The sequence below is a fragment of the Otolemur garnettii genome, unplaced genomic scaffold (genome assembly GCF_000181295.1).
Source record: "Otolemur garnettii isolate 467f Iridium unplaced genomic scaffold, OtoGar3 scaffold00031, whole genome shotgun sequence".
NCBI classification, from domain to species: Eukaryota; Metazoa; Chordata; class Mammalia; order Primates; family Galagidae; genus Otolemur; species Otolemur garnettii.
In genome coordinates this window covers 8861442-8873715 of record NW_003852426.1, presented here as the reverse complement: position 1 = coordinate 8873715, position 12274 = coordinate 8861442, and the positions used below count along the sequence as shown (strand labels likewise).

The 12274-nt window shown below is 37.4% G+C and overlaps 1 protein-coding gene and 1 pseudogene across 1 annotated transcript in view; one reads left to right on the top strand and one right to left on the bottom strand.

Annotated features, from left to right (window-relative positions):
• ZFAND3 (zinc finger AN1-type containing 3) overlaps nucleotides 1-12274 on the bottom strand; it is a 376393-nt gene that overhangs the window by 73179 nt on the left and 290940 nt on the right. The window lies entirely within an intron of this gene.
• LOC105886913 lies at nucleotides 1677-5362 on the top strand (annotated as a pseudogene).

Here is a 12274-nt window from a genome sequence, read left to right as displayed (position 1 = left end):
CAGTTGCCTTTGTATACACCAATAACATATAAGTTGGGAAGCAAATCAAGGACACAATTCCTTTCACGGTAGCTTCAAAGAAATGAAATATTTAGGAATATACCTAACAAAAGAGGTAAAGGACCTGTACAGAGAGAATTATGAAACCTTAAGACAAGAAATAGCAGAAGACATCAACAAATGGAAGAACATACCAAGTTCTTGCCTGGGAAGAATCAACATTGTTAAAATGTCTATACTTCCCAAAGCAATCTACAGATTCAATGCAATCCTCCTTAAAATACCAACCCCATACTTTGAACAACTGGAAAAAGTACTTCATTTTGCACAGAACTAGGAAAAAACCATACAGCCAAGGCAATTCTCAGTGATAAAAACAAAGCCAGAGGCATCACTCTACCAGACTTTAGGTTATAGTACATATTATAAGTCCACAGTGATCAAAATAGCATGGTATTGACAGAAAAAGAGAGAAAGAAACATATGGAATAGCATAGTAAACCAAGACATGTAACCAGTCTCTTATATCCATCTGATCTTTGATAGACCAAACAAAAGCATACAGCCGGGAAAAGAATCCCTATTCAACAAATGGTGCAAGGAGAACTGGATAACCACAAGTAAAATACAGAAACTTGACCCACAACATTCACTACTTACAAAAATTGGCTCAAGATAGATAAAAGATTTAAATCTAAAACATAAAATGATAAAAATCTTAGAAGAAAGTGTGGGAAAAACTCTTGATTTTGGACTTGGGAAAAATTTTATGAAGACTTCACTGGCAATAACAACAACAGCAAAAATAAATGAGACTTAATTAAACTGAACACCTTCTGAACAACTAAAGACACAACAAAGCAAAAAGACAACCTTCAGAATGGGAAAAGATATTTGCATGGTATAAAACTGACAAAGGGTTGATAACTAGAATTTACATAGAACTCAATCAACAAAAAAAGAGCAAACAATCCTATCTACCACTGAGGAAAACAGACAAATGGCTAACAAACATATGGAAAAAATGCTCATTGTCCCTAAACATCAAAGAAATGCAAATCAAAACAACGCTGAGAAATCACCTGAACTCAGTGATAATAGCACAAAGTCTCAAAGCTGCAGATGCTGGCATGGATAGGAAGAAAAGGGAACACTTTTATACTGTTTGTTAGACTGCAAATTAATACAACCTCTTTGGAAAGAAGTATGGAGAATCCTCAAAGAACACACTTGATCTCCCATTTGATCCTGCAATTTGACTTCCCATTTAATCCTGCAATCCTATTACTAGGCATCTATCCAGAAGAAAAAAAAAATCATTTTATCATAAGGATATCTGCACTAGATTTTCTATCGTGGCTCAATTTACATCAACAAAATGTGGAAACAACCTAAATGCCCACCAACCCAGAAATGGATTAACAAGCTGCGTTATATGTATACCATGGAATACTATTCAGCCTGTAAAAATGATGGAGACTTTACATCTTTTGTATTAATCTGGATGGAGTAGAAACTCATTCTTCTTAGTAAAGTATCACAAGAATGGAGAAGCAAGTATCCAAAGTACTCAATTCTAATATGAAACCAGCAGATGATCTAAGACACACCCACATAAGAGAAAACTCAAATCAAGTGGGTGAGGCTCCCACTTAATGGGCACAATTTTAGGGTGTATGGCACACATCTTGGGGTGAGACACAATTATAAGAGGGACTCTACCTAACAAATGCAAACACTGTAACCTAATTCTTTTTACCCTCAATTTAACCTAAAAATAAGAACAACAACAACAACAAAAACAAAGAAAAAAGAAAAGAAAGAAAAAAATCGTAATCCTAACTTAGTATATGACCTTTCATATTATTTAGATCTAAATTAGGGATTTATGAGAAGAGGATTTTCAAAAAAGGTCAAAAATTGCTACTGGTAGCTTATCTATTTTGTTCATAAGAGCTCCTCAAAAAATCACTCTACCTTAAATCCCTTAAATAATTATAGTCATGCCTTAGAAATATTGCAGGTTTGGTTCCACATCACTCCAACAAAGGGAATATTTCAAGTCCAAGTCATTATGAATTGTTTGGTTTCCCAAGGCATATAGAAGTAATGTTGACCCTATACTGTAGTTTAAATGTGCAACAGCATTACGTCTAAAGAACAATGTATATACCTTAATTTTAAAATAATTTATTGCTAAAAAATGCTAATGGTCATCTGAGACCTTAGCAAGTTATAATATGTTGCTGATGAAAGGTCTTGCCTTTATGTCCATGGCTGCTAACTGATCAGGATGGTGGTTAGTGAAGGCTGGGTGACTCTGGCCATTGCTTAAAATAAGACAATATGGAAGCCTACTACAATGATTGACTGTTTGTTCATTTCACGAAAGATTTTTCTGGTAGCATGTGCTGCTGTTTGATAGCATTTAACCCACAGTAGAACTTCTTTCAAAATTGGAATCAATGTTCTAAAAACACATTGTTGCTCTATCAACTAACTTTGTAGAATATTCCCTTTGTTCTTCAACAGGAGTAGATCCCATCTCAAGAAAATACTTTCTTACTTCATCTGTGAAAAGCAGCTCTTAGGCTAGGTGCCATGACTCATGCTGGGGGCAGGAGGACTGCTTGGGGCTAGGAGTTAGAGATCAGGCTGGGCAACAGTGAGTCCCTACCGCCTCAAAAAATAAAAATTTAGTCTGGCCTGGTGGCACAAACCTGCAGTCTCCACTACTTGGGAGGCTGAGGCAGAAGACCAATTGAACCCAGGAAAGTTGCAATGAGCTATAATGACACCACCGTACTTGAGCCCAAGCAACAAAGCCAGACCCTGTCTCTTAAAACAAAAAAACAGAAATGAAAAAAGAAGCAATTCTTCATCTATACAAGTTTCATCGTGAGATTACAGCAATTCAGTCACACCTTTAGGCTCTACTTCTAACTCTAGTTCTCTTGCTCCATCTACCACATCTGCAGTTACTCCCTTCATTGAAGTTTTGAAGCACTCAAAGTATTCCATGAGGTTTGGAATCAATTTTCTTCCAAACTTCTGCTAACGTTCATATTTTGAACTCTTCCCATGAACTAAAATGTTCTAATAGCACCTAGAATGGTGTATTCTTTCCAGAAGACTGTACATACATTTTGCATAGATCCATCACAACAGTCACTATCTACGGGAGCTATAGGCTTATAAAATGTATTTCTTAAATATTAATAATAAGACTTGAAAGTTGAAATTACTCCTGCATCCATTGGCCGCAGAACGAACACAGTGTTAGCAGGCATGAAAACATTAACCTCCCTGTATGTCACCATCAGAGATCTCTGATGACTGTCAAGTACACTGTCAACGCACAGTAATATTTGAAAAGTAATCTTTTTTTTCTCATTGGTAGGTTTCAACAGTGGGTTTAAATACTATCACTCTTGGAGCCCCAGGTGGAAGGATCACTTGAGGTCAGGAGTTTTTGAGACCAGCCTGAGCAACAGCAAAACCCTGCCTCTACAAAAAATACAAAAATTAGGCAAGTCGGGTAGCATGTGCCTGTAGTCCTAGCTACTCAGGATGCTGAAGCAGAAGAACTGCTTGAGCCTAGGAGTTTGAGGTTGCAGTGAGCTATGATGACACCACTGTATCCTACCCAGGGGCAACAGACGGGAAAGGAGGGGGGGAGGGAAGGAGGAAACCTGGATGAAATGGACATTTTCTATAATAAACATTAATTGTATGAATTGCCAAAACTGACTTAAAATGAGATAGGAAGTCTAAATAGATCAACAATCATATAAGAAACCAAAAAGTTCTAAGATCTAGTTGGAATAAAGTTATCAGGTTAGCCAGTTCATGAATATATATGTCACAGGGAACCAGTATATAAGATAAAAAGTTGCATTAGAGCATAGGAAAAGATGAAAAGCTTTCTGTAAGATTAACCTAACTAATATCAAGACGAGTGGACAGCTTGCCCACCACACACACACAAACAAAATTAACTCTCACTTATTAAAAAGGATGTAAAATTTTCAATAAAAGTAGCATTTTGGGCTCGGCGCCTGTGGCTCAAGCGGCTAAGGCGCCAGCCACATACACCTAAGGTGGCGGGTTCGAATCCCCAGCCCGGCCCGCCAAACAACAACAATGGCTGCAACCAAAAAATGGCCGGGCATTGTGGCGGGCGCCTGTAGTCCCAGCTACTTGGGAGGCTGAGGCAGGAGACTCGCTTGAGCCCAGGAGTTGGAGGTTGCTGTGAGCTGTGATGCTATGGCACTCTACCCAGGGGGATAGCTTGAGGCTCTGTCTAAAAAAAAAAAAAAAAGTAGTATTTTGAATCTAGCAGCATACTGAAATAACTAGTATAATCTATTCAAGGAATTGAAAGATGACTTAACACTAGAAGTCTAGCCACAGAGCCTGTTCTTGTCAACTGACCAGCAGAGTCCACGTATCCTCCGCTCCCATCCGTCCAACCTTCACCCACCCCAACTTTCTATTCTTTGAAAATCTAAGAATAAAGTCCCTGCATCAGTTTTTACTAGAGCCAATCACCTGTCATGCCTGGAACACGGATCGTATCCAAATTGCCCTTAGCCCCACGAAGTGCGTATCGGTTAAAAAAAAAAAACAGGAATCTGAAAATGACTGGTGGGTAAGCAAACACATTAAAAAGCCAATTCGCTCCACAGGCCTCAGCTTAGATTGGCATCCCAACAATGTTTTCCTGGCAGCAGGATCACATGACTAAAAAATGCAGAGTGTTTTCTGCCTATATTAAAGAAGTGGATGAAAAGCCATCCAGTACACCGTGGGGCAAGATGCCTTTTGGCCAGCTGATGTCAGAGTTTGGGGGCAGTGCCACAGGTGGCTGGGTCCATGGGGTCGGATTCTCCACCAGTGGAAGCCATCTGGCCTGGGTCAGTCATGACAGCACCGTTTCTGTTGCTGATGCTTCAAAAAGTGTCCAGGTCTCAACTCTGAAAACAGAGTTCCTACCACTGCTGAGGGTGTCATTTGTCTTGGAGAATAGCGTTGTGGCTGCTGGTCATGACTGCTGCCCAGGGCTCTTTAACTACGATGACCAAGGCTGCTTGACCTTTGTATCTAAGTTAGACATTCCAAAATAAAGCATCCAGCGTAACATGTCTGCCATGGAACGTTTCCACAACATGGACAAGATGGCCACGACCGAGGACCATAATCCAGCCCTGGAGATGCTGCACCAGAATAGCATCACTCAAGTGACTATGAGGTGGACAAGCAAGATTGTCACAGATTTTGCACTACTGGCATCAATGGAGCCATGACTATTTGGGATTTCAAGACCTTAGAATCTTCTATCAAGGACCTCCAGATAATGTGAAGTGAGTGAGCCTCTGCCATCCAGTATGACAAACAGTAGCTAACCACAGTTCTGTCATTGGATGGTGAGGAAAGCTAGCCCCAAGGAACACTGAAAACATATATCATGCAAATATTGTGGGTTTTTTTTTTTTTTTTGAGACAGAGTCTCACTATGTCCCCCTGGGTAGAGTGCTGTTGCATCACAGCTCACAGCAACCTCCAACTCCTGGGCTTAAGCGATTCTCTTGCCTTAGCCTCTCAAGTAGCTGGGATTATAAGCACCTGCCACAATGCCCAGCTTGTTTTTGGTTGTGGTTGTCATTGTTGTTTGGCAGGCCTGGGCTAGATTCAAACTCGCCAGCTGTGGTGTATGTGGCTGGTGCCTTAGCCGCTTGAGCTATAGGCGCTGAGCCTATTGTGTGATTTTGTTTGAGTATAAAATTGGTGGAAGTATTGATTTTTTTAAAGCAGCAGTGATTTTTCTTTTTGGCTATTTCATTTCATTCTTGACCAAAGCTTCTCTTTAAGTAGTTTATTATGGAGAATTGTCATACTAACTTAAAGGAAAGAGTGAGGGAGATATATAAATTTGTCCAGGAGAAAATTAAAATACTGAAAAAAAAAAAACTAGAAATCTATTAAATCACAAGATTTATAAACACATCAAAGGAGAAATACCATAAAATCAACAGATGTTGAAAAAGCATTTTGTAAAATTTAAGACCCATCACTAATTAAACGTTAAAAAAAAGGAATTAGCAAGTTATAAATAAGAGTTTCTTTAATCTGATAAAGAAAATCCACAAGAAAATGAAAGCAAATACTGCATCTGTAGACTATTACTAGAAAAGCTAATGTAGTTTCATAAGAGTCAGGAATTTGAAAAAGGTCTATAAAGCTACAAAGAAGAAATTCTAGCAGAAAATGTACCCGGCCTATTTTAAGAAAATAAATAAAATAAAATAAATTAATAAATTAAAATATATAAAAATAAATATTTACTCAAGAACACATAAAAATGCTTGAATAAAGACGAACTATATTCCTGTATGGGAAAACTTAGTAGTTCATTAAAACGTCAATTTAATCCTAAATAAATCTATATAATCAATATAATCCCAATCAAAATCACACTGCAATTTTTAACAGAACCTGACAAGCAGAATATAAAATTCATTAAGTAGAGAAAACACAAAAGAACAGAGAACAAAATTTAGAAAAAAATAAACTAAAGGAGATTAGACCTATCAAATATTAATACATACCATGAAGCTACGGTCCAGTTTTAGGAATATACAAGTAGAACAAAGTAGCAAAATAAAGAGCCTAGAAATAGATCTATGTTTATATAATAGTAATAGCATTTCGAACCAGGGCTAGTTAATGAATAATTTTGGAATGAATGGTTATCCATTTGGGAAAAAAAAATAAAGGTAAATCCCTCATACCTCATAGCATATACAAACTCCAGAATATATAAGGGCTTCCTACAAATCACTAAGAATAAAACATTATTTTTTTAATAAAAAATAAATAGACAAAGAACATCAAAAGGCAAATCACTGGAGACTTATAAATAGCTAATAAACATATAAACAGTGTTTAATCTCACTATCAGGAGAAGTCAGGAAAATGCACATTGAAATGAGTTGCTCTGGGGCGGCGCCTGGGGCTCAAAAGGGTAGGGCGCCGGCTCCATATGCTGGAGGTGGCGGGTTCAAATCCAGCCCCAGCCAGAAAAATAAATAAATAAAAAATAAAATAAAATAAAACGAGCTGCTCTTTTACCCAACTTGCCAAAAACGAAAATAAAAAGAAACACCTAATGTTGGCAATGATGTCGTATACAATCACTCTCAAACATTATTCTTAGGAGTATAAAGCAGTACAGTCGCTTGGGAGAGTAATATTGCCATGCATATAAAAATTTAAAATACACACTTTCTCTGACTTGTTAATTCCTCTTCCTTATATTTATCATGGAAAAATAACACTACACCATTAGTCATGTACAAAAAGTTTACTTGATATCGTTTATAATGGTGAAAATCTTAGAAACAGCTTTAAGGGAAAATAATTTTTAAAAAGACAGCAATAGTATAGTAATAGAGAACCTTACACAGAAGTTTAAAAAGAATTAGGCAGCTCTCCATTAGCTGACCTGGAAAGATAACTAAAATATATTATATGAAACCCAGTTATGGTGGCTTAGGCCTGTAATCCTAGCACTCTACAAGGCTGAGGTGGGTAGATTGCCTGAACTCAGGAGTTCAAGATCCACCTGAGCAAAAGTGAGAACCCCGTCTCTAAAAAATAGCCAGGCATTGTGTTGGGTGAGTCCCAACTACTTGAGAAGCTAAGGCAAGAGGATCACTTGAGCCCAAGAGTTTGAGGTTGCTGTGAACATGAGACTACAGCACTCTACCAAGGGCGACAAAGTGAGACTCTGTCTCAAAAATAAATAAATAAAATAAAATTTTTAAAAATGGAAGTTACAAAACACATAGAGTATGCTCTCATTTACATAAAAATACACAAAATCTTACATATATAAACATGAACAAATTATTGTACAGAAAATAAATTATAACCCCAAACAAATAAACAGTGGTTATTTCTGGGGAAAGTGGGAATTTGATGGTGGTGGTGATGTTAAAAGAGTATTTCAGGCCAGTACTGGTGGCTCATGCCTATAATCCCAGCACTTTGGGAGGCTGTAGTGAGACCTCATGTCTTTACAAAAAAATTTTTAAATGAGCTGGATGTGCAGGTATGCACCTGTAGTCCCAGCTACTTGGGAGACTAAGGTAGGAAAATCGCTAAAGCCCAGGAGTTCGAGGGTGCCATGAGCTACAATTGTGCCACTATACTCCAAGCAGGGAAACAGAACGAGTCTTGTCTCTTAAAATAATATTTTCACCTTCTATTCCATCTAAACCTATGTCTCTGTAATACAAAAATGAGAATGTGGTCATGCTTTACTTGCATACTTAAAAATAGAATTAAAAGTTACCAAAGAGAAAAAATAGCCAACAAATGAATAACTTAAAAATCACCGTTTTGCTTTAATTTGGTTCTTGTTTTGACTACAAGTTGAAGGTCAAATGACATTACAAATACTTTAACAAGTTCCTATACAGCTAACATTATGGAACAGAAGTAATTTCTGTTAAAAAACAGAACAAAACAAAACACTGCTGAACTGCTAAATCCTGCATTTTGACAAGGATTAACTAAATGATCCCACACATTGATTCCTGGTAAATTACAGCCAATCATTCAATTTAATACAGTATATAACCAAACATTATATATTATCATACTGTACACTTCAAGGTATCAATCTTTTTATAACATAGCCCTAATAAAAAGCAGCATGCTTTACAGAGCCAGTTTTAGGATAAGTAAATAAATGCACTAGGGAAAAAAACTCTTTAAATTAGAATCAAAAGAGACATTAAAGTGTGGGCATTCCTCATTATGGGAATGAATCTTCTACTTTGAGACCATTATATATCAGAAAAGCTCCATATGCTGTATAATTACCTCTGATATAATTGTATAATTACCAAGTCTGATGCCTTGAGCTTCATTAGAGAAAAGGGAAGAAAAAGACACACACACACACATACACACACACAACTGTAAAAAAAAAAATCTCCCCGTCGTAGTTCACTTAAAACCAACCCAGCTGGAAGTCATAAAATATTTTTAATAGGCAATATTTTCTAAATGCTCTACATAAGAAGCCAGCCTGTTTTGACAATTATTGGGCCAACCTCCTAAAGTGGGCATACTCTGAAAAAGGGAAAACTGGTTTCATTTGGAGATCCTTAGTAATTTAATTGGTAAAAACAAACAATTAAATTAAAAGTTTAGTCACTTGGTAGCAGTAATGTTAAGTTTCCAGGGTACAGAAAAAGGCTTCTCAGAAATGAAGAGGAGTAGCTAATGAAGCCCACCACACATTCAAAGACCCAGGGGCAGTCTAACAAGGACATCTGTTAAAAGGCACTGCTGTTCCTAAAAACCACCAGGGCCACCACCAAAAAAACCTCTCTGGCAGAGTTAACATATCACCAGAAACCAGTTTCCAAGAAAACAATGGAAATCTCTTTGTTCAACCAAATAAATTTAACCACAGGTAAAGTATGTTCTCAAATTTCTATTTTGGGAATTAGTGTCATTTTAAAAGAAAATCCAGTCAGCACTTGGAAGTGAAGTGTTAGTCATTAAAACTCTTCACCAACATTTCTGTTAGTAGGTTCTCACTTTTTCTATACATTCTCTTTTGGCTGCAACAAGAGCATGTCTTAGCTAATGCAGCAGAGAAAAGTAGGAAAAAACAAGAGTACTTTATTATAGATGCAAAAGGCTTGGAGCTGAGTTGGTCCTGTAGTGTAAGTCAAGGTGGGTCACTATCCAAACCTCCTTTTTTTATCTGTAGAAAAGAAAGGAGAATACCTGCCCTACATATGCTGCATACTGTCAGGATGATCCTAGGGATATAATTTGTCAAAGTGCTCTGTAAAACAAGAGTCTGCAAACCTTTTCTCCAGTGGGCCACTGGGTCTCTACAGCAATTACCCATCTCTGCTGTTGTAGCACAGAAGCAGTTATAGACAATACATTTCACGTACTTTTTCTATTTTACAAAATACTATTTGATTTTTTTTTAATCATTGAAAAATGTTAAAAATCATTCTTACCTTGTGAGAAATACAAAACCAGATGAAGGGCTAGATTTGGCTTGTGGGCTACAGTTTGCCAACCCCTATGGTAAATACGGTTTCATACAGTAAGTGCTGGTTACTGCTTAATTGCTAATATGTGCCTCCACAGAGTTAAGAAGAATGCTCTCTATAAGGTAGGTCCTCTCTAACTGCTAGACTAGAATGTCAGAACATTTGAAAACAAGCCCACCTTTTGCCATTAATATTCCTTAACAGCAGGCATCAATATTCTTCCTATCCTGCCTAGAGAGAAACAGACCAGCCAAGGCTTCTCCAACACCTCCATTTCCAACCAATATGCTAATAGGATGGGGAAGGAGGAAGCCCAGGTAGGCATATACATCATAACGCTCTGATATAGGTCATAAGTAGGGATGCTCAGGCCCTTAAAAGCATGAAAAGAAAGCTATGAGATAGGAGGGCATTTTATTATCTTAAGTCTAATAAGGTAAGACATCATCTGTCCATCACTTAAGAACAACAACTGATTCCAGTGTTAGTACAGGCCGACATTATTGTTTCTCTCTTCAAAAGTTGGGTCAAGAAACATAACTACAAATCACACTTTATCTTCTTTAGGAAACACCTGGAAATAAGCAGAATAGTAAATAGGTAGTAGCACAAGCAGAAAGAAATATTTAGTTCTTTTTAAGAGTTTTTCCTACACCCCTTCCTCTGTATGGGCTATAGTTGCATGCAATATCCTTTGGACCTTAAATCATGAGACAGGAAGCTATGGCATGGTAGTGGAGAGTCAGGTCTTTGAAGCTAGACTGCTCTGTGATCTTGGGCAGAATACTGAATCACCCTGTGCCTGCATTTTCACACCTGTGAAATGGACATAACAAAAATATCTGCCTTACAGGGTATTAGAAAGATGAAGTAAGTTAATAGTCTACCCTTAAACAACATGGGTTTGAACTGCAGAGGTCCACCTATATGTGGATTCTATTCAACCAAACACATATCAAAAATACAGTATTACTCACGTATATGGAGGGCCAACTTTTCATATAAGAAAGTTCCATAGGACCAACTGTGAGACTTGAGTATGTGCAGTTTGGGGCATTGGGGGAAGGGTCCTGGAACCAATCCCTCAAGTGTACTGAAGAATGACTATGTACATAAAATACATATAACAGTGCTTGGCACTTAAGTATTATAGTGTTGTTAGCTGTTAGCAGTATTATAGCACTTAAATGCTACAAGTCCTTTAGTCACTATTTGAATTTTGCTTACATTATTTTTAGAAAAGTTTTCTAACACTAAAGTTCCAAGAACTCTTTTGTAGACACACTTTGGGAGGGGGAGAGATGTGCATGCTCAGACAGAGAAGTATCACTGAAAGCTTTTCAAGATCTACATTATTTGACCTTTAGTCAGGTATATTAAGTAATTCTTTTGGATAAAAATTTCTATGTTTTCCAAACTTTTGTCAATAGTCATTACTCTATCTAGTCTTTTCAAAACAAAATGTACCCAGATTGTCACCACTTTTCTGCTGATATATTCATTTAACAATAAGAAGTTGAAAGCAGATTAAGAAATACTCATTCTCTTGAATATAAGGGAAAAAATTAAAACCTTTCACCAGGCACAAAGAAAATGCAACATTTGCAGCTCTATGCAACAGTGGATCCGTAATTACTAAATAGTTTATAAATTACGTGGCACTTGGATGTGGTATCCCAAACCTATTTTCCAGCAACTCTACTTCTCCACATCTCTCTAGGGCAGTGTTTTTCAACATTTTTTATTTCATGGTACACTTTAATCTACAGTTAAACTTCTGCAGCAACTTAAATTATGTTGATCAAAAGAAAAAGAAAGTAAAAGAAAGAATATAATTACTGTGCTTTGAGCGTCTTTCAAAAATAATTTAATTAATAATCTTTAAAAATTTTTGCAGCATACCTAAGATTCTCTCATGGCCCTCCATGGTCATGGTACACCAGATGAAAATCACTGCTCTAGGGGAATCTAAGAAGGACAAAGAGATAAAATTATGGTTCCCCTGGGTGGTGCCTGTGGCTCCATGGGTAGGGCACTGGCCCCATATACCAGTGCCAGGTTCAAACTTGGCCCTAGCCAAAGTGCAACAAAATATAGCTGGGTATTGTGGCGGGCGCCTGTAGTCCCAGCTACTCGGGAGGCTGAGTCAAGAGAATTGCCTAAGCCCAGAAGTTGGAGGTTCTGTG